This window comes from Salmo trutta, chromosome 16 (assembly GCF_901001165.1).
Source record: "Salmo trutta chromosome 16, fSalTru1.1, whole genome shotgun sequence".
Lineage (NCBI taxonomy): Eukaryota > Metazoa > Chordata > Actinopteri > Salmoniformes > Salmonidae > Salmo > Salmo trutta.
Genome location: NC_042972.1, coordinates 19,530,298 through 19,556,841, shown reverse-complemented (window position 1 = coordinate 19,556,841; position 26,544 = coordinate 19,530,298). Strand labels below are relative to the sequence as shown.

At 45.1% G+C, this 26,544-nt stretch overlaps 1 pseudogene; it reads left to right on the top strand.

Annotated features, from left to right (window-relative positions):
- Positions 1-3,246: 3,246 nt before the first annotated feature.
- On the top strand, positions 3,247-25,197 carry LOC115150241 (transketolase-like; annotated as a pseudogene).
- Positions 25,198-26,544: the final 1,347 nt, after the last annotated feature.

The window sequence follows — 26,544 nt, the reverse complement described above, 5'->3', positions numbered from 1 at the left end:
CACAGCTGGCTGCAGAGGGCAGGGGATGCAGGGTGATGACATCACAGCTGGCTGCAGAGGGCAGGGGATGCAGGGGTGATGACATCTGGGACCTAGAGCAGTGCTGAGCCGGGATCTGGACACTAGAGGGACAGAGAGAGTCAGGCTCCAGTGATCCTAGTGACAGAAGAGGAAACACAGGTACATGTAGTATATAACAGGAGCACAGCCATAACACCTGCTCATTGCTCAACCACAGGCCCTTATGTTTCCCAATAGAAAGGTAGCATCAAGTCTTATGCTTACCCAGCACAATTGTCTGTGGTGCTCAAATTACAAACTGACTTGTGCCATTGCACTGTCACACCCTTGTGATTCGAGCGCCAGTTAAAAACACAGACACCCCTGTCTACCTAATCATCGATCCATTTCAGTCCTTCCTGATGAACGTAAACCAACATATCTTAGACACTTAGAGTACTGTATATCAATCCATTACTATCTATGGGCTCTATGGGTTCATACTCTAGGGACTGGTTTCCCAGACACAATGGAGAATCTCCATTGAAAATACTTCTTAGTCCAGGTCTAGGTTTAATCTGTGTCTGGGGAAACTGGCCCGAGGTGTCTCTGTAGCACACAGCAGACTCTTATGGGGAGACAGTGGCCTCTGGTGGTTAACATTACGCATGGGTGTGTGTGTGTGTGTGTGTGTGTGTGTGTGTGTGTGTGGTGTGTGTGTGTGTGTGTGTGTGTGTGTGGTGTGTGTGTGTGTGTGTGTGTGTGTGAGAGAGAGAGTTTATTTGTGTAAACAGAATGTTTATACACATGCATTTATTATATTATGTTTGTTTGTAAACTGATGCTTTACATTATCTCTGGATTGATAGAATAGGTTTGTAATAATTCACCAACATTTTTGAAATTATCTCCTACAAATGTAATTTTGGATTACCCCTCATCCCTGTAGCTCAGTGGTCTGTTCTGGACCATGAAGCAGACTCTAGATGGAGTCAACTCTAATCTGTGTGCAGTTGCTTCAGTCCGCCATTAGCTCTGATGCATTTGACACACAGACGTTGTTACACACAGCACGCACAAAGATAATTATGTGCAGACGGACACAGAGATACGCACACACACATCGACAGAATCTGCACACATACACTTACTTAGACACACTCAGACACACAAGCACACTATATTTTGCACATACATTTGTTATGGTTCATTGAAGTCATTGCACCTCACGTGTTGTCATATAGAGCAGTGTATTGGTTTTGGTCCTCGCATTTCATCGCTGATTCAAATAATCAAAGCTTGATGATGAGTTGGTTATTTGAATCATCTGTGTAAAACAAAACGTGCATCCAGGGGGAGCTCGGGGATCGAGTTTGGGAAACCCTGCCTGATTTAGAGAAGCATGCAGCTGCAGTGGACGTTGCCCGTCAGAAACAGGTCAGGTGTACTTCTACAGCCTGTCCAGCAGGTGGAGGTATAACCCACTACGTACATCACCTGTCGGCAGCTGGGGACAGTACACAGCCTCCCAATCCCCACCTTAACAGCAATGGAACTGCAATATTACCGCATATATAGAAAATTAGGGAATCAAAACTTATAGTTGACTTTCAAAATATATAATAATAAATCAACAAATAGCTCAATGTAATTGTAATTCATATTAGTTCATATGCAATAAGAGATCAGAAATGATAAATGTTACACTCTGAGAAAAGCAATAGTTATAATAACTTTGTATAAGAAATGATCCTTTCTTCTTTCCATTTACAGATGAGTAAATTCATAGCACACCTATTGAATTTACTTGTTTTAAACAAGTTTGATAGCTATCGATTTGACTGTAGGGAAGAGAAGATGTTTCCTAATCACATGTCCTAATTAGATCAATAGAAAATAATGAGGCAAAGATTGTCTAACAGCGGGACCCTGTTACTACTCCATGACTTTCGCTCTGACTACAAACACACAGGATAGTCTGATGGAGAGGGTTAGTGGCTGGGGTAGCACTGTGCAGATAATTTAGTAATCAGTTCATGAGGTTATGCTGCATGGATGTGTTGGGGAAAATAACACAGTGTCCTATGTTATAGACAGAAGAGTGCTACATGGCAGACCAATCCGGATCTCATCTCTTGTCATGTCCAGCCCCACTCATTATCTCAGCCAATCATGGCTAGCGGGAAGGTTGCTGACTTTTTCAGTGGCTAAACCAACTAGGCTCATAATTTAACAATTCTATTCATATGTACAGATGGCATACACATTTGTTATTAAGGCACATTGAAATGTTCCAGAAGCATTTCTGCCAAAAAACAAATTTTGATTTTAGACATGGCTTTCCTGTGAAGTAGTGACGCGTGACTATGCCTAGCTTCCTGAAAGGAGTCACATTTGTTTGGTACCCACAAGGATAGTAACAACAATGTGTGTGTGTGGATGACACCAGGCCAGTGCTCAGTGATGTGTGCTCAGTGAGACAGGAGAAATAAAACAATTCTCTCTCTCTCTCTCTCTCTGCTCTCATCCTCTCTCTCTCTCCTCTCTCTCTCCTCTCTCTCTCTCTCTCTCTCTCCCTCTCCCTCTCCCTCCCTCCCTCCCTCCCTCCCTCAAACAAATGAAACCTTTAAACCTTGGCGTGCCACTTAAAATGATTTAAACTTTCTCTCTATAGCGTAGCCTACCTCTCTCCTCGCTCCTTTCTCTCTGTTACTTTTTACTCTCTCTCTCTACACACAATAGACACGTACATCTTTATCTCTGTGACATGAAGCACACAAAACAAAGGCACGATCGACGAGGCGCACACTGAGGTTGACAGGAACAAAGGACAAGACTCACATATCTACAAGTCTGGTTAATGAGTTTAGACACTGAAGCCTAAGACATTTGTGGGCAGATGGTTCAACTGTGGGCAACCCCACCTCCTTTCAGACACACAACCCTCCTTCTAACACAACACCCCTCACACAACCCTCTTTTCTAACACCACACCCCTAACACACACCCCTAACACACCCTCTTTCTAACACACACCCCTAACACAACACTCTTTCTAAACACCACCCCTAACACAACCTTCTTTTCTAACACACCCCTAACACAACCCTTTTTTTAAAAACACACACCCTAACAACCAACCTCTTTCTAACGCACACCACCCTTAACACAACCCCTTCCTTGCACCATCATGCACGCGCCCTGTCCTCTTTCTCCTCCTTCTTCTGTGTGTTGTGGTGTGTACTCTCACTAGGGATAAATCCTGCCTCTCTCCTTTCTTTCCCTCTTCTCTTTGCCACTCACACACACGAGCAGGGCTCCCTCTACCAAACCTCACTCACATACAAATCCACACACGAGCAGGGCTCCCTCTACCAAACCTCACTCACATACAAATCCACACACGAGCAGGGCTCCTCTACCAAACCTCACTCACATACAAATCCACACACGAGCAGGGCTCCCTCTACCAAACCTCACTCACATACAAATCCACACACGAGCAGGGCTCCCTCTACCAAACCTCAACTCACATACAAATCCACACACAGCCCAGCCTCTGTGCAGTCTAGTCCACATTGGTTCTTTTGGTGCTTTGACATTTTGCCTTTCATGGAGGACTACCACAAACCCGACCAGCAGCCGGTGCAAGGCGCTCAGGAACATCGCCAACCGCCTCCGAATCAAACTGCATCAAGGCTACCACCGCAACGGGCAGCGGGTAAGACCCAGACACAGACAGACAATACACAACACACACATAAACATATACACACACAGATTACACAGTCGTACATCTAGGAAGAGTGTATTAAAGACTCATTCATACACACAGGTGCACACATAAACCACATGAAACGTAATAACACACACACACACACAAAAACACACACAGTCTTGTTTTGCTAACCTTGTGGGGACACACAATTGATTCCCATTCAAAATCCTATTTCCCCTACCCTAACCCTTACCCTAACCTTAACTCCAAACCTAACGTTAACTCTAAACCTAACCTTTAACCCTTAACCCTCATTCGAACCCGAACACTAATTCTTACCCCCACTAGAAATAGCATTTTTCCTTGTGGGGACTGGCAAATGTACCCATGTGGTCAAATGTGTCCTGTTTACTATACTAGTGGGGACTTCTGGTTAACAGGTCCACACACACACACACACACACACACACACACACACACCCACACACACACACACACACACCACACACACACACACACACACACACACACACACACACATCCATGTGAAATGTAAAGTGTAGCGCATGTTCTCTTTTGTTTCTGTTGGACCTATGGAGAATGAATGAAACAGAACAGGATGTTTGATATGAATGAATGAAACAGAAACAGGATGTTTGATATGAGTCCTTGGGGATAGTTCTGACCACTTAGTCTGCTAATAGCTTTAAATTGCAGAAAACTGTGTGCTTACACATTATTTATTGAACAGGATTGATTTTATGGCCATTGTGGCCAATTGTTTTGTATTAGAAATGTTCTATTGTGAACAACAAATCGGGAAATTATTTTGCATCTCCATCTGTCTAACCGCGCGAGAGAAAATGATGGAGGAGCGCCTCGGAGTTTGTTAGCACAGGACAAATTTGGTAAAAGGGCTTTTATGTACTCTGCACCATCGTCTTGGAATGCCTTACAAAATACTTTTAAACTGGATGAACTTGTTCCCGATTGGTATTTTTAAATCACGGATGAATGATCTGGAGACTGATTCCCTGCCCCTGTCAATGTTTTTAATTTGCTGTTTTTGATTTTGTTATATCTTTGTTAATTCTATGGTTTTTACTAGATTACTTGTAGTTTTTCATGTTGTTTGTCTGTAATTTTGTAAGGACCTTGCCTATCTTGGCCAGGACGCTCTTGAAAAAGAGATTTTAAATCTCAATGAGCCCTTCCTGGTTAAATAAAGGTATTCAAATAAATAGTCAGCAATCCATCTATTGTGTGAACACCCACTTGAAGTGCATTATTATAGCTAAATAAACACCGTAGCCTATCCACGAATAGCCCAAGAGCGCACACAGCCTATACAATGTAAGCAACAGCCATGCAGTCGATGATTGAGAGAAAACCCCTCTACGCATTTCGTTACTGGGGAAAGTCAAGTGTGATATTTTGGTTGGGCTAGGCTACTTGCCAGCATTCCTGGAGTTTTGTTGAGTTTTTAGGGCATCTGGTCGGTACTTTTAGTTTTACGCAGTTCTTTACACATTTTTTTAAAGAGCATCTATTCCATCAACAGAAGATTTTTAGATTATGCCTCAGTGGTTATGTTAAGTATTTCGCTGGCTGGAGATGGAAGGTAACCGTTATAAGCCCGGTGATGAATGTGACTTCAAATGGCGCCCTCTGACTCCGTGCGCACAGAAGCCAAAATGGTCCCCCATCTCTCCCCAGCCTCCGGTTAGTCTCGTTGTAGCAGGGATAGGTCTGTGTTGTGACCGTGACCTGAACTGGCGCTTTGCAAGGGGAGGGTTTACCCCTCTGATGTTGACCGTCACTGTAATTGGGATAAAGAGAGAGCAGGCTGCTGAGGGGAGAACGGCTCATAATAATGGCCGGAACAGAGGAAATGGAATGTCATCATGATGTATTGATACCATTACACTGTTAATGCTCCAGTCATTACCACGAGCCCCTACTCCTTAATTAAGGTGCCACCAAACCTCCTGTGAGAGAGAGCCAATAGGGCATCTCGGTTTGAGCATGGCCCCCTCATTAGTATTTGGATAGACAAGTACACTCTAATAGTGCTACCCATCCTTCCCCATTGTGCTCTAAGACTGTGCCACTTCAAATCCAGTTATAGGCTCTGTGTCAATTTTGAATGTTTATGAGTTGTGTAAAGTGGTCTGTGTGTGTGTGTGGTGTGTGTGTGTGTGTGTGCGTGTGCGAGAGCGAGAAAACAGTCTGTGTCCAACTTGTTGTAACCTGTCTGTAACCTCCCTCCCTGGTCTGTCTGTAACCTCCCTCCCTGGTCTGTCTGTAACCTCCCTCCCTGGTCGTCTGTAACCTCCCTCCCTGGTCTGTCTGTAACCTCCCTCCCTGGTCTGTCTGTAACCTCCCTCCCTGGTCTGTCTGTAACCTCCCAGACACCCTACATCATGCTGCAGCGTGGCAGAAATCATGTCTGTGCTGTTCTTCAACACAATGAAGTACCGCCAGAGGACCCCAAGACCATCAACAACCGGACCGCTTCATCCTCTCTAAGGTGAGACACCGTAGATGAACAAAGTTCTATTGAATTTGTATTGAATTGAAGTTTTACATTTTCTTTCATTGATTTGACCACCAGCCACTGTTTTGGTTAGATAAAAGTCATATAACGGTTCAACATCTGCTTCTTTATGGCTTGTGTTGTGGCTTGTAAGAGATTTTTCATAGATATACAGTTAGTCTGCAGTTGTCATAGGCATATGTATAATTATTTGGCTGGCAAGCAGCAACAGTGTATTTTACTCTTCCTGGTTATACAGTTATATTGTGGTTGTGTTATAGTGTTATAGGTTTTGTTATAGTATCATATACTAGTACTATAGTAAGATGTCTGTTCCTCTCCTCAGGGTCATGCCGCCCCGGCGCTGTACTCCATGTGGACAGAGACTGGCTTCCTGAAGGAGAGTGAGCTGCTCTCTCTGTGCCAGGTGGAGTCCAACCTGGAGGGACACCCCCACACCGTAAGTGACACTACTACCACATCACCTTTAATAGCTTAAGCACTAAATATATTTTTCCTCTGTTTTGTATCATATTGTCAGGCAGCTGTTGAAACTAACATTGTAAAAGTGCCCCAAAAAATGATCAGTGTTATTCCTGATAGTTGCTGGTTGAAATACAGTATACACAGAACCTTATAAATCAGCAGGTTTTGCTATGGACAGGAGTTTCGGCCAATAACAAAGAGTGTTCCAAACCTCTCTGCCAATAACAGCTAGTTTTCCCCTCCCCACTCAGACCACTCCTAGACGACCTAGCAAATTATTTTTTGAGGAATAGTTTTTTGATAAAAAGCAATTTTTGCCCATTAAATGTAAATATATATACAGTAAGTACTTAATTGTTACACAGAATAATATGATATTGATATAAAACATCTGCATTGGGCCTTTAATAGCCTAAGAGTTAGCCTACACCTCACCTTTAATAGCCTAAGAGTTAGCCTAACACCTCACCTTTCAATAGCCTAAGAGGTATCCTACACCTCACCTTAATAGCCTAAGAGTTAGCCTACACCTCACCTTTAGTAGCCTAAGAGTTATCCTACACCTCACCTTTAGTAGCCTAAGAGTTATCCTACACCTCACCTTTAATAGCCTAAGAGTTATCCTACACCTCACCTTTAGTAGCCTAAGAGTTATCCTACACCTCACCTTTAACAGCCTAACAGTTAGGTCATGTTCTTCCTGTTCAGACATTGATGACCATGCCAGATCTTACAATGCCTGGATAGGTATTTAACGTATCAGCTAACCATACCATATCATATGTTACAGCAATGTGGTGCCCGACTGCACAGTCGATGTCGTGGCACGCAACCATTGGTTGATGCATGCAACGTCTGAGCAATGGAACGCGACCTTAGCCTACTCCTCACCTTTAATTGCCTAACAGTTAGCCTCAATTAGGACCAGACAGATATAACCACACAACAACTCTAAACCTGGGTCATATTCCGAAGAACACACAGTAGCAAAATGTTTTGCAACTGTAAACAAAATCTGTGTTTCTTATTGGACAAGTTCAGGTAGTGCCTCACTAAACTTGTCCAATAACTTGTAACATAATAATACATCAACGTTTTTCCACTACTGAACACATCCCTGCTCTCTATGGTGATAGTAACAGTTCCTGTTCCTGTGTATGCGTTGGAGTTTCAGAAGCAGCAGTTTGTGGATGCTGGGCTACTGGCTCTCTGGGCCAGGGCCTGGGTGTGGCCTGTGGGATTGCCTACACCGGGAAGTACTTTGACAAGTCCAGGTAAGAGTTCACACACATGCACACACAGATTATAAGTCTTTGCATGTCTCTGAATTCTAAAGTGTCAAGCGTGGACTCTAGTTCATACTGTGGTATTTTTAGAGGTCTTTAGAGCAGTGTTCCCCGACCCTGGTCCTCAGTACCACCAACAGTACACAGTTTCATTGTAGCCCTGGACAAACACACCTCATGCAAACTCATTGAGGGCTGATGATTAGTTGACAAGTTGAATCAGGTGTGCTTCTCCAGGGATACAATACACATGTGTACTGTTGGGGTACTCAAGGAGCAGTGTTGGGAAACACTGCTTTAGAGCATAGTGAGGTTTTTGAAGGTTCTCTTGGGTGTACAGGGGCTGCATGCTCTGCTATCCCAATTGTTCTGCTCTAATTACCACAGCCCTGGCAGACACAACTCTGTTCTTTTTTACCATCCAGAAAGATTCTGTCTCAGAATCCGATTGGACCAGGTTTACATTAGTATTCATCACTCAGTCTATTGTTCAAAACCACACTCACATTCCTCAATCTAATTCAGGCTTGGGTTCAGGTTTTGTCTCGAAATGTGGATCTCCGATATGCAGAATGCTGATATTGCCAGTCTCCAAAATGTGCCCTAGATAGATTTGTACTAGAGAAGGATTTTGTGTGGACAGTGGTTAAAACTCATAACATAAGCAGATTATCAAACCATTTGATTAAAAGATGAGCGTTTGTTCTGTTCATAGGAGCCTGTGTGGCTAGAAGCCTCAGTGAAGATGTGAGGGAACAGAGTAGGTGTGATAGAAAGAGGTTGTAAAGGTTACCATCCAGTCCCCTAGACAGATGCAGGGGGTGGTGTGGGTACATACACACACTGTTACAACCCCCCCCCCACCCCACCCCCCCACACACACGCACACACACACACACACACCCTGTCTTACCCATCCGTCCCTTTCTCTTCCTCAGCTACCGTGTGTTCTGTCTGATGGGGGATGGGGAGCTGTCTGAGGGGGCAGTGTGGGAGGCCATGTCCTTCGCCTCCTACTACCAGCTGGACAACCTGGTGGCCATCTTGGATATCAACCGTCTGGGCCAGACCGACCCAGCGCCCCTGCAGCACCACTTGGAGAAGTACCAGAAACGCTGTGAGGCCTTCGGGTGAGTGTGTGTGTGTGTGTGTGTGTTGTGTGTGTGTGTGGTGTGTGTGTGTGGTGTGTGTGTGTGTGTGTGTGTGTGTGTGTGAGTGAAAGTGGGTTTACGAGGAGAGAGTGATCATCTTTGTGAATGTGCTGGGAGAACGAGTCTGTGAATGTGTGAAGGCATATGTCAACATTAGTGGGCATATGTGGAATGTATTGTTTATGTGTGTATGAGTAGAGAAAGTGTGTTCATGTTTCCATATGTGGAATGGGTTTTCTGATGTGTTTCTACAGTTGGCATGCCATCATCGTGGATGGGCACAGTGTGGAGGAGCTGTGTAAGGCTCTGAGCCAGGCTCGCCACCAGCCCACTGCCATCATCGCCAAGACCACCAAGGGCAAGGGCATCCCAGGTACTCTCAGCCTCACATGGCTACTGGTTACATTATATTACTCATACTAGGCCTCTATCTCAGTGATGGGCTATGCTCTATCTCAGTGATGGGCTTCGCTCTATCTCAGTGATGGGCTACGCTCTATCTCAGTGATGGGCTTCCCTCTATCTCAGTGATGGGCAACGCTCTATCTCAGTGATGGGCTACCCTCTATCTCAGTGATGGGCTACCCTCTATCTCAGTGATGGGCAACGCTCTATCTCAGTGATGGGCAACGCTCTATCTCAGTGATGGGCAACGCTCTATCTCAGTGATGGGCTTCCCTCTATCTCAGTGATGGGCTTCCCTCTATCTCAGTGATGGGCAACGCTCTATCTCAGTGATGGGCAACGCTCTATCTCAGTGATGGGCTACGCTCTATCTCAGTGATGGGCTACGCTCTATCTCAGTGATGGGCAACGCTCTATCTCAGTGATGGGCTACCCTCTATCTCAGTGATGGGCAACGCTCTATCTCAGTGATGGGCTACGCTCTATCTCAGTGATGGGCTTCCCTCTATCTCAGTGATGGGCTTCCCTCTATCTCAGGTGATGGGCTACCCTCTATCTCAGTGATGGGCTTCCCTCTATCTCAGTATATGCACACACAAGTCACTACTGTATAATGTGTCGCTAAGGACTTTTACTGACCATGTGACCTGATTTCAGTACCAGAGTTTTTACTGGTCAGGTCACATGATCAATTCCTGGGCCTATGTATGCGTATACAATATAATGTTGAGTATACTGTATGTATTTTGATGTTGTGTTATTTTGCTGTCCACGTTTGCCAGCTGTGGAGGATAAGATGGGCTGGCATGCCAAGCCCCTGCCCAAAGACATGGCTGAGGGAGTCGTGAAGGATCTGCAGGCGCGCATCATGAACAGCAGCAAGCGCCTGTACCCTGCCACGCCCATGGAGGACGCCCCGCCAGTCAGCCCTGTGCAACATCCGCCATGCCGAGCGCACCCGCCTACAAGCAGGGAGAGAGGTAACACATAGAACACACACCTCACCACAGGAGGACAGGCTAGTGGTCCTCCCCTCAGCAGCCTCCATTGCACCTCACCATTTACAGTACATCTGGGATTGTGCTCTCATCCCAATCACAGAGGTGTCAACATTATTGACTGCACTGACACTTGGGACTCAGCCCATAGTCCCAAACAAGATATAAAATAAACTGTCACAACTTTGAGTACTGTCAACTAGAAGGTCGTATAATGGTGCATAAATAACAGGTAGACTTATTGCTTTCTTATTATTATTAATGATTGGTGATTGATTGATTAGTGATTGGTTGATTAATGATTGAATGGTTGTCTTTCTACAGATTTCCACCAGGAAAGCCTATGGCATGGCCCTGGCTAAACTGGGTCGTTACAATGAGCGCGTGGTGGTCCTGGACGGAGACACCAACAACATCACCTACTCAGAGAATCTTCAAGAACGAACATCCCAACTCGCTTTGTGGAGTGTTACATCGCTCAACAGAACATGGTAGGAAATGAAACCTAACCCTCTTGAGTTGATCCTGGTCACAGGTGATGAGGTCAGGATCAGGAGAAACCTATTGGAACTGTCACGCCCTGACCTGAGAGAGCCTTTTTATTTCTCTATTTAGGTTTGGTCAGGGTGTGATTTGGGTGGGCATTCTATGTTCTATTTTCTATTTTTGGTATTTCTTTGTTTTGCCGGGTATGGTTCTCAATCAGGGATAGCTGTCTATCGTTGTCTCTGATGGTGACCATACTTAGGCAGCCCCTTTTTCCCCACCTGTCCTTGTGGGTAGTTAACTTGTTTGTGGCACTTTGCCCTGTAAGCTTCACGGTGGTTTGTATTGTTTATTGGTTTTGCTGGCGACATTCAATAAAGAGGAAAATGTACGCTCACCATGCTGCACCTTAGTCTACTTCATCCGACGGTCGTGACAGAAACTACCCACCACCAAAGAACCAAGCCAGCGTGGCCAGGAGAGGCAAGCCCCAATATTTTTTGGGGGGGGGGGCACACGGGACGGTGCGGCGGAGCCGAGGATGGAACCAGAGCCAGTCGGGGTGAAATTGGAGGTGAGCGAAGGAGAGCGAAGCAAAGACAGTGAAGGAGTTGATGGGGAGATTGGAGGAGAGAGCTACTGAGAGAGCTGCTGTGTTGGTGCATGAAGCACGACATTCGCCCTACGAGCGTGTCCTCGAACTGATGTCACCTGAGTCAGCTCTCCATACTCGTCCTGAGGTTGCGTGCTATCCGTCTGGTGAAGACTGTGCCAGCCCCACTCACCAGGCTCCTGTGCGCCTCCCCAGCCCTGCACGTCTTGTGCCAGCTTGTGCTCCAGACCTCCAGTGCGCCTCCACAGCCCGGTGAGTCCTGCGCCCGCCTCCACTCACGGTTTCTCCAGTTCGCCTGGAGAACCCAGTGCGGCTTGAGCCAACTCCCCGTGTTACCGTGGCGGGCATTTGACTGGTCAGGCCCCGTGCCTATGGGGTGATGCGCACGGTTGTCGAGGCCGAGCATCCACAGGCCGGTGTGCTCGGTGCCAGCGTCCCGCATTTGCCGGGGGGAAGCGGGCACCCAGCCAGTATGGGTGTGCCAGTCCCTGTGCCGAGGACCGCCAGTGCGCCTCCACGGCCCAGTGTATCCGGTGCCTGCTCCCGAGCCAGGCCTCCTGCAAGTCTCCCCAGCCTGGTGAGTCCTGTGCCTGCTCCCAGAGCCAGGCCTCCTGCATGTCTCTCCAGCCGGGTGAGTCCTGTGCTCCCAGAGCCAGGCCTCCTGCATGTCTCTCCAGCTGGGTGAGTCCTGTGCCTGCTCCTAGAGCCAGGTCTCCTGCAAGTCTCCCCAGCCTGGTGAGTCCTGTGCCTGCTCCCAGAGCCAGGCCTCCTGCATGTCTCCCCAGCCTGGTGCATCCTGCGCCAGAGCCGCCCGCCAGTCCGGCGCTGCCAGAGGCGCCCGCTTTTTTATGTCTCTATTTAGGTTTGGTCAGGGTGTGATTTGGGTGGGTATTCTATGTTCTATTTTCTATGTTTTGTATTTCTTTGTTTTGGCCGGGTATGGTTCTCAATCAGGGACAGCTGTCTATCGTTGTCTCTGATTGGGAACCATACTTAGGCAGCCCTTTTTCCCACCTGTCCTTGTGGGTAGTTAACTTTGTTTGTGGCACTTTGCCCTGTAAGCTTCACGGTGGTTTTGTATTGTTTATTGGTTTTGCTGGCGACATTCAATAAAGAGGCAAATGTACGCTCACCACGCTGCACCTTGGTCTACTTCATCTGACGGTCGTGACAGGAACTAAGTATTACCACTCTATAAACACAGACAAACACTTTCTCTAACCTCACCAAGCTTTTAAAAGATGACCTGTCCTCCAAATAAATATTTTTGTAAAAAAATAAATAAGAATCTATCCTGAAATGTAGAGATGTACTCAGATTAAAATAAGAAATACAACTGTAGCAGCATTTGGTGGCTCAGTTTAGCTGTCCTCTCTCCTCTACTTACATCTCTCTCTCTGATAATAAAAAGAATGCCCTGTCCCCAGACATGGGTTTGAACAGAATGCCCTGTCCCCAGACCTGGGTTTGAACAGAGAAGCAAAGAGAAGCAGAGAGGCTGAGATGTGGGTCCATTCATAATGTAACACTGGGACTGTAGAGAGAGGCAGAGAGGCAGAGAGGCTGCGACATGACCTACTTACAGTATGCCATGCTCCCCCCCTCCCTCCATTCCTCCGATGCCTCGCAATGCTCCCTCCCTCCTTACACACAGCTGGCTGCTGCCTATGGCTCTGCAGCCTCTCATACAGTATACTGCCACCACTCGCTTTCTGTCTATTTCTCTCTTTCTCTTTCTATCTCTGTCTGTCTTTGTAGGTCTCTCTCTCTCTTTCCAATCAAAATCAAATCAAATCAAATTGTATTGTCACATGCGCCAAACACAACAGGTGTAGACTTTACAGTGAAATGCTTACTTACAAGCCCTTAACCAACAATGCAGTTTTAAGAAAAATAAGTGTTAACAAAGTATTTACTAAATAAACTGAAGTAAAAATAAATAAATATATATATATATATATATATATATATATAAAAAATAAGAAAATATTTCTCTATCTTTCTGTTTCTCTCTCTCCCCTCCCCACTTATTTGACCCCCTCATTGCAATCTGTCCGTACATTAACATTTTGGAAGAGCCAGCCATTCAGCGCCTGGCTATACAGTAGCTGCCTGGCCATTTGTCTGGTCCTCCTGGCAGCCTGTTCAGATGTAGGTCAGGGCTGTGTTTGAGCAGCCGTTATAACAAGTCAGTCATGTTGAGATGAGAGGTGAAATATTCATCAGAGAGGAGGGTGGGTGTGGCCGTCCGGCTGATCTCACTGACTGACTGGGTGAATGTTTGGCTGACGGACTGGTTTACTGGCTGACGACCTGGGTGACTGGCTGACTGACTGCCTGACTGACTGACTGGGTAGGTGACTGCCTGGCATGACTGACTAACTGACAGGCTGGCTGACTGACTGACTGACTGGTTGACTGACTGGCTGGCTTGCTGGCTGCTAGACTATTATCATAAAGACTGATGTGCAGAAAAGAGCCAGAATGACAGGTTCAAATGAGGAATCATTAATATTGATAAGAGAAGCATGAGAAAAGAGGCACTGGTGTTAATGTTATGACTGATTTATGACTGCATTATGTCATGTGTTTGTGAATACTGCATCAAAGGGGCAAGCTGCAACTCAAATAATCACACAGTGGACACCCCGCCACTGTTTTGGTAAACAGAAAATATCAAAAATATATGTTGAGAGAGAGAGAGAAATACAGAGAAGGAAACTAATTAAAATACTCTTCTATACAATGACAGGAGTCAATAACAGACTTCTGTCCTCCTTTGTCCAGATTCAAAGTAGTGTGAGAATAAGGACATGGGATAATGAGACCTCGTTTGGTACTGCTATAAGAATATGAATGAGTCCATATTACATTGTGGAGACGGAGCAGGGGGATCGGGGAGGGCTCTGGAGACAGGAAATGAGAAATGACAATGCATGAGAGTGATTCCTCACATATGGTACTGTAAGCTCCTGTGCTTTTGGACTGACTGACTTCTCACTGACTTTTACATAACTTCTGGAGGCATGAACCCTCCCTTTGATTGTGATTGGCTCAGCAGTTATCGTTCCCATGGAGACCTCACTTGACCCTTTGGATCTTCAGGTCATAGAGATACCATAATATTGTTGTATGTAATTCTGATGTTCTGCTGAACTTCAGAGTACTGGTATCTGCAGCTGATTGTGTTCAGTAACTTCCTACATGTCTAAGACTCTGCAGGTGCAGGACACCATACAAATGAAGTACAGTGCCCTCTGTAATTATTTGGGACAGAGTAGGGATTTTGTTTTTGGGCTCTATACCCCAAAAGTTTGGATGTAAATAAAACAATGACTGGGGTTAAAGTTAAAGTGAGGACTGAAGCTCTTAAAGATGAGGGTATTTTCATCCATATGGGTGAACTGTTTAGAAATGACAGCACTTTTTGTACATAGTCCCCCCCATTTTAGGGGGAACAAAAGTATTGGGACAAATTCACATTATATTTTTTTATTTTTTTTATTTTCACCTTTATTTAGCCAGGTAGGCAAGTTGAGAACAAGTCTCATTTACAACTGCAACCCTGGCCAAGAATAAAGCAAAGCAGTTCGACACATACAACAACACAGAGTTACACATGGAATGAACAAAACATACCGTCAATAATACAGTTGAAGAAAATCTATATACAGTGTGTGCAATGAGGTAAGAAAAGGGAGGTAAGGCAATAACTAGGCCATGGTGGTGAAGTAATTAAACATACCAATAGACACTAGAGTGATGATGTGCAGAAGATGAATGTGCAAGTAGAGATAAAGGGGTGCAAAGGAGCAAGATAAATAAATAAATACAGTATGGGGATGAGGTACGATAGATGGGCTGTTTACAGATGGGCTATGTACAGGTGCAGTGATCTGTGAGCTGCTCAGGACAGCTGGTGCTTAAAGCTAGTTGAGGGAGTAAGAGTCTCAGCTCAGTGATTTTTGCAATTCATTCCAGTCATTGGCAGCAGAGAACTGGAAAGAAAAGGTGGCCAAAAGTAGGAATTGGCTTTGGGGTGACTAGAGAGATATACCTGCTGGAGCGCGTGTACGGGTGGGTGCTGCTATGGTGACCAGTGAGTTGAGATAAGGCGGGCCTTACCTATCAGAAACTTGTAGATGACCTGAAGCCAGCGGGTTGGCGACGAGTATGAAGCGAGGGCCAGCCAATGAGAGCGTACATGTCGCAGTGGTGGGTAGTATATGTATATGCTTTGTTGCGAAATAGGAAGCCAATTCTAGATTTAATTTTGGATTGGAGATGCTTAATGTGAGTCTGGAAGGAGAGTTTAGAGTCTAACAGACACCTAGGTATTTATAGTTGTCCACATATCAGAAGTCAGAACCGTCCAGAGTAGTGATGGTGGGCAGGTGTGGGCAGCGATCGGTTGAAAGAGCATGCATTTAGTTTTTACTTGCATTTAAGAGCAGTTGGAGGCCACGGAAGGAGAGTTGTATGGCATTGAAGCTCGTCTGGAGGTTAGTTAACACAGTGTCCAAAGAAGGGCCAGAAGTATACAAAATGGTGTCGTCTGCGTAGAGGTGGATCAGAGAATCTCCAGCAGCAAGAAGCGACATCATTGATGTATACAGAGAAGAGAGTCGGCCCAAGAATTGAACCTGTGGCACCCCCATAGAGACTGCCAGAGGTCTGGACAACAGGCCCGCCGATTTGACACACTGAACTCTGCCAGAGAAGCAGTTGGTGAACCAGGCGAGGCATCCTTTGAGAAACCAAGACGTCGACGTCTGCCGATAAGAATGTGGTGATTGACAGAGTTGAAAGCCTTGGCCAGGTCGATGAATACAGCTCGGCACAGTACTGGTCTCTTATTGATGGCAGTTATGATATCGTTTAGGACCTTGAGCGTGGCTGAGGTGCACCCATGACCAGCTCTAAAACCAGATTGCATAGCGGAGAAGGTACGGTGGGATTCGAAATGGTCGGTAATCCGTTTGTTAACTTGGCTTTCGCAGACCTTAGAAAGGCAGGGTAGGATAGATATAGGTCTGTAGCAGTTTGGGTCTAGAGTGTCCCCCCCCTTTGAAGAGGGGGACGACCGCGCCAGCTTTCCAATCTTTGGAATCTCAGACAATACAAAGAGAGGTGAACAGGCTAGTAATAGGGGTTGCAACAATTTCAGCAGATCATTTTAGAAAGAGAGGGTCCAGATTGTCTAGCCCGATGATTCGTATGGGTCCAGATGTTGCAGCTCTTTCAGAACATCAGCTGTCTTGATTTGGGTGAAGGAGAAATGGTGAGGGCTTGGGCGGGTTGCATGTGTATTAACTGTGTATTAAAGTAGTTAAAAAGTTTAGTATTTATTCCTATTTTCAAAGCACGCAATGACTACATCAAGCTTGTGACTCTACACATTTGCTGTTTGAATGCAATTGCTGTTTGTTTTGGTTGTGTTTCAGATCATTTTTTGGCCAATAGAAATGAATCGTAAATAATGTATTGTGTCATTTTGGAGTCAATTTTATTGTAAATACGAATAGAATATGTTTCTAAACACTTTTACATAAATGTGGATGCTGTGGATAATTCTGACTGAATCCTGAATAATTATGAGTGAAAAAATTACAGACGCACAAATATCATACCGCCCCCCAAAACAAATGCTATTGTAATGGTGAGAGGTTAGCATGTCTTGAGGTATGATATAAAATGCTAACCTCCCCTGTTATTGTAATGGTGAGAGGTTAGCATGTGTCTTGGAGGTATGATATAAAATGCTACCTCCCCTGTTATTGTAATGGTGAGAGGTTAGCATGTCTTGAAGGTATGATATAAAATGCTAACCTCCCTGTTATTGTAATGGTGAGAGGTTAGCATGTCTGGAGGTATGACATTTGTGCGTCTCTAACTCTATATATTTGCGGAGGTCACTGGACATGTCCCCGAGGGGTTCAATAGGGACTAGATTTACTGCCTGGCTCCAGAGGAGGCTCTTCCAGGGAGGAAGAGGAGGATGGTCCTCCTGAATTTGTGCCTACGCCTTGAATAGCACCCTATTCCCTTTATAGTATACTTTTAACCAGGGTGCACACAAAAGTAATGCACTATATAGGGAATATGGGGCCATTGGGACGCATCCCTTGTTAAATGAATAGACGGTGACTTGGAAGCTGTCCACCCATGGCTTCATTAAAATAATTTCCATCCATTATTCGCCCTAACTAATCTTGCCAAAGTCACCAGCCGCCATTGTTATAGTATGATGGAACCCCTTCTCCCCTCCTCCTCTAGGTGAGTGTTGCCACTGGTTGCGCTGCCCGTGAGAGGAACGTTGTGTACGCCAGCACCCTGGCCTCCTTCTTCACCCGCGCCTACGACCAGCTCCGTATGGCTGCCATCTCAGAGAGCAACATCAATCTGTGTGGCTCCCACTGCGGCCTGTCCATCGGTGAGTCTGTCTGTCCAGTCATTCATCCACCCCAAACACCCTCACTACATGCTACTCACACACCTCCCACCATCACACCCATCTGTAACCTATCACCTCACAACCCCACCCTTTCCCCAGTGACCTCACTCACTCTGCACTCTTTCTATTGGCTCCTCAAGTCAACGCATCCTCAATGGTCTGAAAGCCTAACGTGACTGTCCTCCTCCTTGATCCAAGTTCCTATTTTTCTTTCTCTCTCTCCACTTCTGTGTTTTCCTCCTCACTTCCTCCTTCACCCCTGAGTTCCCTAGCCTCCCTCTCTCCTCCCCCTCCCTGACCCCTGACCCTGTCTGTCCTGGACGCTGTCACCTTCACCGGAGGACCTGATATCCCTCTCCTCTGTTAGTCCCTCAGGTACACTGCATGCCACCCTCTCAATCTGCCTGTCTGTCCTAGTGTCTGTCTGCACACCTGTCTGCCACTCTGTCTGTCTGTCTGTCTGTCTGTCTGTCTGTCTGTCTGTCTGTCTGTCTGTCTGTCTGTCTGTCTGTCTGTCTGTCTGTCTGTCTGTCTGCCCACCTGCATGACACTCTCTCTGGTCTGTCTGTCCTATTGTCTGTCTGCACACCTGCCTGCCACTCTCACTGTCTGTCTGTCCTACTGTCTGCTGCAGACCTGCATGCCACTCTCTCTGTCTGTATGTCCTATTGTCTGTCTGCACACCTGCCTGCCACTCTCACTGTCTGTCTGTCCTACTGTCTTGCCTGCCACACCTGCATGCCACTCTCTGTCTGTCTGTCCTACTGTCTGTCCGACTGTCTGTCTGCACACCTGCCTGCCACTCTCATCCGTCGTCTGTCCTATTGTCCTCATTCCTTTCTGTCTTATACACCTGCATGTCTGTCGTTCCATCCAGGCCTTTCACTTTACATGGGTTGAAATAGTATTCAAGTTTTGTTGAGCATGCCCGGAGTGTGAAATGGATGTGGTTCTCACCAGGCACGCTCAATGAAGCGTGAAAAAGTCCCCCTAAAGTCCCTGAAAAACAACATACTGTTTGCTTTCTGCTACATTTGACAACATTTGGAATTAAAGGATTCTAACTATGTGAGTGTGGTGTTCCAGGAGAGGACGGGCCATCCCAGATGGGTCTAGAAGACATAGCCAGTTTAGGGCCATCCCCACGGCAACCATCTTCTACCCAGCGATGGCGTTTTCTATTGAAAAGGCAGTGGAGCTTGCCGCCAGCACAAAGGTACTTATTATATCCTCCCACCAAAATGCTATTGGTCCTTATCCCCATACCTCCAAAAACATATTGGTTCTTATCCCCATACCCCCAAAGATATGGGTTCTTATCCCCATACCCCCAAAAAGATATTGGTCCTTATCCCCATACCCCCCAAAAGATATTGATCCTATCCCCATACCCCCAAAAAGATATTGGTCCTTATCCCCATACCCTCAAAATGTTATTTTTCCTTATCTTGATACCCTCAAAATGTTATTGGTCCTTATCCCCATACACCCCAAAATGTTATTGGTCCTTATCTCGATACCCTCAAAATGTTATTGGTCCTTATCCCCATACACCCCAAAATGTTATGGTCCTTATCTCGATACCCTCAAAATGTTATGGTCCTTATCCCCATACACCCCAAATGTTATTGGTCCTTATCTCGATACCCTCAAAATGTATTGGTCCTTATCCCCATACCCCAAAATGTTATTGGTCCTTATCTCGATACCCTCAAAATTGTTATTGGTCCTTATCCCATACACCCCAAAATGTTATTGGTCCTTATCTCGATACCCTCAAATGTTATTGGTCCTTATCCCCATACCCCCAAAATGTTATGGTCCCTTATCTCGATACCCTCAAATGTTATTGGTCCTTATCCCCATACCCCCCAAAAGATATGGGTTCTATCCCCCATACCCCCAAAAAGATATTGGTCCTTATCCCCATACCCCCAAAAAGATATTGGTCCTTATCCCCATACCCCCAAAAAAGATGTTGGTCCTTATCCCAATACCCCCAAAAGATATTGGTCCTTATCCCCATACCCTCAAATGTTATTGGTCCTTATCTTGATACCCTCAAAATGTATTGGTCCTTATCTCGATACCCTCAAAATGTTATGGTCCCTTATCCCCATACACCCCAAAATGTTTTTGGTCCTTATCCCCATACACCCCAAAATGTTATTGGTCCTTATCCCCATATACCCCAAAATGTTATTGGTCCTTATCCCCATATACCCCAAAATGTTATTGGTCCTTATCTCGATACCCTCAAAATGTTATTGGTCCTTATCCCCATACACCCCAAAATGTTATTGGTCCTTATCCCCATATACCCCAAAATGTTATTGGTCCTTATCCCCATACACCCCAAAATGTTATTGGTCCTTATCCCCATACACCCCAAAATGTTATTGGTCCTTATCCCCATACCCTCAAAATGTTATTGGTCCTTATCTCCATACCCTCAAAATGTTATTGGTCCTTATCTCCATACCCCCAAAATGTTATGGTCCTTATCTCGATACCCTCAAAATGTATTGGTCCTTATCCCCATACACCCCAAAATGTTATTGGTCCTTATCCCCATACCCTCAAAATGTTATTGGTCCTTATCCCCATACCCTCAAAATGTTATTGCTCCTTATCCCCATACCCTCAAAATGTTATTGGTCCTTATCCCCATACCCTCAAAATGTTATTGCTCCTTATCTCCATACCCCCAAAATGTTATTGGTCCTTATCCCCATACCCTCAAATGTTATTGGTCCTTATCTCCAAACTCCCAAAATGCTATTGGTTTCTCATCCCCTCCCACAATATGTTATAGTCCTCCAAACATGATGTTTTCCCTCTACCTCCCACACCACCCCAAAACCAGGGGATGGGCTTTGTGTTCTCACCCTACAATGTAATACCTGTTTACAATGAATTCCAATATACATTGTACTATGTTATCTTTTTCTTAGGGTGTTTGCTACATAAGAACCAGCCGCCCCGAGAAACCCATCATCTACAGCCAGCAATGAGGACTTCCATGTGGACAGGCTAAGGTGAGCACCACTCAGCTCTGAAATATTTTGTACATTACATTAACTACACAGACTAATCACAGCCTTGACTAAGCCACTTTAGTTTTCTATCCTGCTTCAGGACGTGCTATGATTAGTAAAATGATTAGTTTAATCAGTTGCACAGCATCCATAATAGGAACTACTGTATCTCACTGAGAATGTTTTATCTGACAACTGAACGAGTTTCTACTATGGATGGAGTACAAGTGGTTGAGTGGCTGGAACACAAGCCTGCAGACAGACAGGGTTGTCTTCTAGTAGGATAAACAATTCATCTCTCATCCAATAGTCTAGAGCAGGAAGAGCTGTATGAGATGTGCTAGAGCCTTGCTGTTAACCCTTCCCTGTCCATCTCAGGTGGTGCACCAGAGTACGGAGGACAAGGTGACTGTGATCGGAGCTGGGATTACTCTGCATGAGGCCGTGGCTGCAGCTGAGATGCTCAAGAAAGGTACAGTACAACTACACCCAGATCAATGATCTAACTATGTGGGTGTGGAGAAATACTTGGAACCCAGGACAAAACTTTATCTGAGTTTGATTACTCCTGTCTGGGGCAATGCTCTCTTTTTTTCATACGCTAATATTGGCTCCATGTACTAATGCGCTGCTATTTAATTCAATCAGTTCATTAGCGTTGGCGCACAACGTCTTATTCTCCTATAAGTGTTAGACTTTCTCAACTATATGTTCAAGTTTATCCAGATTAGAAAGCTTTATCCCTCCCACAATGATTTAAGGTTCAGGTTTTATAGTCATTCTCTGTGTAGCTGCCTGTGTCTTGTTATTGTTTCTCCACTGAAACACTCTACTCAAGGATCCACAATTCCAGTAACAAATTTCCAGGTTTTCCAAAAATCCTGGTTGAAGGATTCCAGATTTCCTGCTTATTCATTTCTAATTCCGTGAATCTTCCAACCAGGATTTCTGAAAAACCTGGGAATTCTGCAACCCTCTGCACTACTGTTGATTAACGCTATGTTTTCCACCTTGTTGTTTTCCCAGAAAGGATCTTCATCAGGGTGATTGACCCGTTCACCATCAAACCCCTGGACTCCAAGACCATCATTGAGCACGCTCGCCAGACCAGGGGGCGTATCCTCACTGTAGAGGACCACTACTACGAAGGTATGCTTTTTCTGACAAGTGTTCCGACCTCCTTGGACCAAACACCATGCAGTTAGAGAGGGATCAAACACCAGGAAGTTAGAGAGGGACCAAACACCAGAAGGTTAGAGGGACCAAACACCAGAAAGTTAGAGAGGGACCAACCACCAGGAAGTTAGAGAGGGACCAAACACCAGGAAGTTAGAGAGGGACCAACCACCAGGAAGTTAGAGAGGGCCCAAACACCAGGAAGTTAGAGAGGGACCAAAAACCAGAAAGTTAGAGAGTGACCAAACATCAGGAAGTAACCACTTCACCAGACTCCAGCACTCGAGGGTACTTTTATGTAGTTTAGCCACATTGTAGTGTTTAGCCATATATATTGCATGGCCTTTACAACCTGGCAACCTGAAATATTTTTCCATTATTATTTATGAATATGCAGCCAGTGTCCTCTCATTGGCCCACAGACACTGGGGTGTGTTGCGGTGGCATGTTCCAATTGGATGAGTGGCTGAGACGTGATGCAGTGGCATGTTCTCATTGGCTCGAGAGGCATCACGTGTTAGGCGCTGTCATGGTGGGCGAGATATATTCTGTTCTGGTGTCTTTTGTTTGCTGAGGAGGGAGACTGTATATCTGTGTGTGTGTGTGTGTGTGTGTGTGTGTGTGTGTGTGTGTGTGTGAGGGCCAGGGAAGCAGAGTGCTGTCAGATTTCCTTAGTGGAGTGTGTTCCCATGGGGCTTTCTGTGACCCAGATATCACATAGACAGCTATGTCCAACACAGACAGCCATGCCTAGTCCTGCCCAGTCTGTGTCTGTGTAGGTTAGGGCCGGAGGAGATGAGAGTGGGGGTGGGGAGGGGACAGACTGGACCAAAGATATGTGGCTTCCAAAATCAGTAGCATCCCCCTATCTGTCCCCTAAGGGGAGAGAAACTAGGGATAGCATGGGAGAAAAAGAGTGAGAGAACGAAGAAGGACAGATAGAGGGTGAGAATATGGGGGGGGGGCCTTGCATGGCAACAGAAATAGATCAATGGCTTCATCCAAATGATCAATGAGCAACGAGTGGCTTCAGGTAGAACCTTTAGGCAGTGGGCACTGATCTAGGATCAGCTTATCTACCCACAATCATAACATTTAAGTGTAGAGGGATAAACACAAAGCTGACCTTAGGTCAGTGTTTGAGCTCAACTTAATCCTAGTGTCCCAGATTGGGGTCAATTCCATTTCAATTCAGAAAATTTCGGGAAGGAAACCGAATTTCAAATTGACTGAATTGAATATGAATTGACCGTAACCCTGTCGCAGAGAAGGTTCTTCCTGTCCCTTCCCTCTCTCGTGTCACGTATTTAATGTATTGTTGCTGTTCCTCAGGTGGTCTGGGGGAGGCAGTGTGCTCAGCGGTGGTGAACGAGCAGGGATTCACCCTACAGCGGCTGGCCGTGGCCCACGTACCCCGCAGCGGCAAGCCCAACGAGCTGCTCAAGATTTACGGCATCGACCGCGAAGCCATTTGCCAGGCCATCAGGAAGATGCTCAGCGGCTCTGCCAACGCCAAGTAGCTCCACCCCTTCCTGCCTAAGCCCCACCCGACCCAATTCTACCACCCCTCAGATAAACGTTTCATGTCACATGACCCCACCCCACCTGGTAACCTCACCCCCTCACTGTGAAAGTCCACCCCTGTGTTTACTGAAGTAACGTGCGTTTGTGCTGTATGTACATTTTGACGTAACCGTCACACATTTCACTTTTTTTCCCCCATACATCACACACACACACACACACACACACACACACACACACACACACACACACACACACACACACACACACACACACACACACACACACTTACTTACTTCCTGGTAACCATGGGTCATCACAGGGTCAAGTTTAGAATTTAAAATGAGAGGTAGTCATTGATCCTCAAACCCGGTTGGCAGGTGTAGATGGACATTCTCCATACCAAACAATCCAATAAAGACTGTACATGTTGTTACTCAATGCAGGTACCTTTATGTGATGCTCATGTGTTTTTAAACCCTTCCTCTTTGATATTTTCAACCCCAAACAACCAGCAGCAGTCTATTTTAATACTTTTATATTGTTCTGATGATGTAGTTCTGAAGACAGGGTGGGGCATGTGGTAGTGAAATCTAGGTGTCGTCTCCATGACATGTTTGTAGAACGTAGTCCAATAAAAAATAAATACAGACGATCAAATAGAAATGTATGTGGGCCATAAATATCAGTGAAGTGAAAAGTCCATACAGTTTGAACCATATGTCTCTTTATACCACAACACCCAACTTGTACTGGACAGCTTGTGTTAGCACAGCACACACTAACTTCCTTTCATCTCTACAGCTCAGGCGTACACTAGCTAAACATATGGCATCAGAGAACTGCCCAAATGTTGTGCGTTCAACCTTTGGCAGATATCTAACTCCATATTAACACCTTTTACCTGGATGAGCAAACCAGAAGAAGTACATTAGCCCGAACTGTCTGAACATACGAATAATGTTTCTATTCCATTTACATTTTTGTCATTTAGCGTATGCTCTTATCCAGAGTGACTTACAGGAGCAGGACCAATGTGTCCTCTACAGCAAATAGTTTGACTTGGAGGTCGGGGAGAGTGATACAGGGCCAGCTAGGACTTACAGTAGGGTTGGGTTGAATTCCATTTGAATTCAGTCAATTCAGGAAGTGAATTGATCCTAACCCTGGATTAGAGTGCTTGCTCTGTGCTTGTGGCCATGGTGATGTTGGGAGTATGCTGTTACATCTGAACTGTGAACCTAGTACAAACACCTCCTTCGTTACTTGAACTTCTGTATGTACCTTATACTTTTATTTATTAAAGCCCTCTGCATTTCAATTTTAGAGTTTGCAAGTTGTTTTGTGTGTTGTTTTGACTGTGTATCTGTGTGTTCTGTATGTGTGCATGCATATCAGAGTGTAGATCTATTGAAAGGCAGGTTGGTGTATTTGCTTATTCAAAACATTCATATTAGACTATTGTACATGGAAGACTTTAACCAAAGCATACATTTTCAATAGATAAACTAATATAAAACAATATGAAGAGTTTCATGACAAAACACTATATATACATTTTCAGAAATGTTGGTAAATTAGCTTTGGTGTGTTTTTTCACTATCTAATCATAGTATGGGGCTGTTGAATGACAGACATGTACAGTATTTGTTTAAAATGTGGTCCCATGTGGCTCAGTTGGTAGAGCATGGTGTTTGCAACGCCAGGGTTGTGGGTTCGATTCCCACGGGGGACCAGTACGGAGAAAAAAATGTATGAAATGTATGCATTCACTACTGTAAGTCGCTGTGGATTAGAGCGTCTGCTAAAATGTAAAGTCTATCACTTGGTTTCATTTCAGAGACAAATAACCATGTTTTTTTTCCTAAATCCATATAGTAGTATGAAATCTGTATGTAAAACATTTACATTTGACATCTTAGTCATTTAGCAGACTCTTATCCAGAGCAATTTACAGGAGCAATTAGGGTTAAGTGCCTTGCTCAGGGACACATGGACAGATTTGTCACCTAGTCTGCTAGGGAAGTGTTCCCCTTGACAAACACACCCCATTCAGCTCATTGAGGGCTTGATGATTAGTTGACAAGTTGAATCAGATGTGCTTGTCCAGGGTTACAATACAATATACAGTAGGTCTGTTGTCAGTTACCTACCACAGAGAACTGTATTTCTGCTTGGCTCCTCAAACTGCAAACACCATGATTCCACATCCATAAGACAGTGTGTAAACAGGGGAAATAATCATTTACATTCAATTATAATCAATAGTGAGTTCAACATGATTATATTTGTATTACAATCATATTACACTGTATTCATCACAATTACTTCAATGAATAATCAATTGTACCATAATATGAGGGAAGGTTTAAAACAGCCACAAACAGAGCAACAGACTACCCCCAGCAGACCTCCGAGAAGACAGTAATATGCTGTGGGTTGTTAAAGATACTAGGAAGGTAAAGACGGAATGAGTTATCGTTGCATTCATCAAAAAGGTAGTTTTGTTGAAGTTCATTATGGATGTGAAGAAGAGTTTTGGACATGCTGTTGTTGTGTATTTGGGATGGACTTGAGGTTGGTGTGAGAGTATATATATAAGTATATATACACACGACATGCAGTACATCGTACCTCTGCTATGATAGGGAGGGACATATTTTAGTGGGAGCT